The sequence below is a fragment of the Triticum dicoccoides genome, chromosome 6B (assembly GCF_002162155.2).
Source record: "Triticum dicoccoides isolate Atlit2015 ecotype Zavitan chromosome 6B, WEW_v2.0, whole genome shotgun sequence".
NCBI classification, from domain to species: Eukaryota; Viridiplantae; Streptophyta; class Magnoliopsida; order Poales; family Poaceae; genus Triticum; species Triticum dicoccoides.
Genome location: NC_041391.1, coordinates 268,541,636 through 268,543,675, shown reverse-complemented (window position 1 = coordinate 268,543,675; position 2,040 = coordinate 268,541,636). Strand labels below are relative to the sequence as shown.

The 2,040-nt window shown below is 37.3% G+C and overlaps 1 long non-coding RNA gene across 1 annotated transcript; it reads right to left on the bottom strand.

Annotated features, from left to right (window-relative positions):
- Positions 1-587: 587 nt before the first annotated feature.
- LOC119320531 lies at positions 588-1,528 on the bottom strand. Its single transcript, XR_005155039.1, has 3 exons — positions 1,475-1,528; positions 954-1,393; positions 588-860 (listed from the first exon to the last, which is right to left on the bottom strand). It is a non-coding gene; the product is annotated as an uncharacterized LOC119320531 (long non-coding RNA).
- Positions 1,529-2,040: the final 512 nt, after the last annotated feature.

The window sequence follows — 2,040 nt, the reverse complement described above, 5'->3', positions numbered from 1 at the left end:
TGTTCTTCTGGGCTGCAATCAAACATTTCCGTGGCAGGTTTATGTACTGAAGGAGTACTATAGTAGCAAAATATCTCAGCTAAAAATGAAAACATTTTAAAGATTACTGGCATTGTAGACTCACACTAGAAACCGCAGGTTGCTTGTGCTTTGTGGCAGAACAATTGAGGCAGAGTACAAGCACCCAACAACATAACTAAAACATTGATGGACAGCCTGAAAATCAACTACATCTAGTAGTACTAATAACCAGACGCTAGCGTTTCTGAAGCTCTCTATGTAAACATATGTACTATTATAAAGCACTGTCTTAGTTCACCCTCTCTTTGTCCAAGTTACTATTACACAGATAGTAGATGAACCATCAGAGTCTAAAAAAAATTATATGATGACAAGACAGATACATCTCCTGTTAAAAAGAAGAAATTCACAACTCAGTGGTGCTAATGCGAGAAATTTCTATGTGTACTTTCATGATTGCCAATCATATTGGGGGTTTCATGGCAGCAGCTATAACTCATTGTTTTTCCTTTTTTCTCTATCAAAACATGGGCAGTATATGCAACATACAGGATTGTCAGGCATGGACCATCATCATCTAGCTAAGAAAACTATTATTTACACAACATGGAGAGTCAAGGAACTCCCACACTAATCTGAATCCACGTCAAAGATTCTCTCATTCACACATACACCAGTCTGAAATTCACACTTACTAAATCTGTCACAGTGATATGAAATTCACACTTGCTAAATCTGTCACAAAACCTAAACTACTTCTATCACTTTTCTAGATTAAAAGGCAAAGTGTACCTTGGTGAGGATCTTGGGTTATTGGGCAAGGAGGCAAAGTGTTGTAGCTGCAGCAACTTCTTAAAAGTCAACATCGAACATATTTTTTAGGCCATGAAAACACCATCATATAAACGACAGCCATGAAATGAAGAACTTACCGGTAAGTATTGTTATCGGTGCAGCGCCACCCATCATTCTACATGGGCTTTTTTCGCAGAATGATTTTGTTGAAATACATAATTCACCATAAATGTTTTAGGACCTTAGGGAGACACTCGTGTTGACAGATCTAGGAAACAAATATGCATATAAGAATGCTCGAATATGGTAACTTTTATGAAATGAAACAGCAATGGCTACCACATGGAAGCATGTGCAGAGATATCTAAGAATCTAAAATGAGTAACGTACCAAGGCTGTTTCATGGCTATAAAAAAAAGAAGTGAAACAAATGAACTTCAGTACGTACAGCAGTAGAGTTGACGAAGGGCTGGTGTTGCTTGCTGTTTTCCTGGCGGATGATTCGTGCTTGTGGATGTTGATGTTAACCTCAATGTGTCTGCAATTTTTTCTTTAGTTTCTCTTATCTCTTCAGTACCTACATAGGCAGTCAAATATGTCTTTGATCTAAATGTTTAGTATAGCCAGAATCTTGATGCGTTCCTGCTGGAGCCCAGACCTTCTTTTAGCTTGTTTAGTTAGCTTTTGACACGGCATGATCCGAGCTTGTGGGACTGCACATGCAACTATTAGATCATGACAAATTTCCCGTTGATTCAGTTAAGCAATGAAACAAATGAGCTCCATGGTTGAACTTAAGCATAATGCACAAACCTCAAAACACAAGCACTTCTCCTTTGTTCTAGAATCTTCTGTATCATAATTGATTTTTTTTCTAAATGAATTGCCATTATTTGTTTTTTACTTTATGCTTTGCAATGCACAACCCCATGAATCTTAACATTTTTATAAAACTAATTGATTTTGAATGAGATGAACTATAAGAACTAAACGAACAACTACATCATGCATATATGACTCAAAGCTTTACATGCTATAGTGTGTATTTATTCATAATTTGGTTTCGAAATCTCATGCGTTAAATACATGTGTAGCTTACTAGTTTTGAGTAGTGTAGAAAATTTCACGCGGCCCCGGGTATATCAAAATGCAGGGCCCATGCATCCTTGCCTTTCGGTCGAACCTACGTCCACCATTTTTTGTATGTACTATATCTCCACTGGT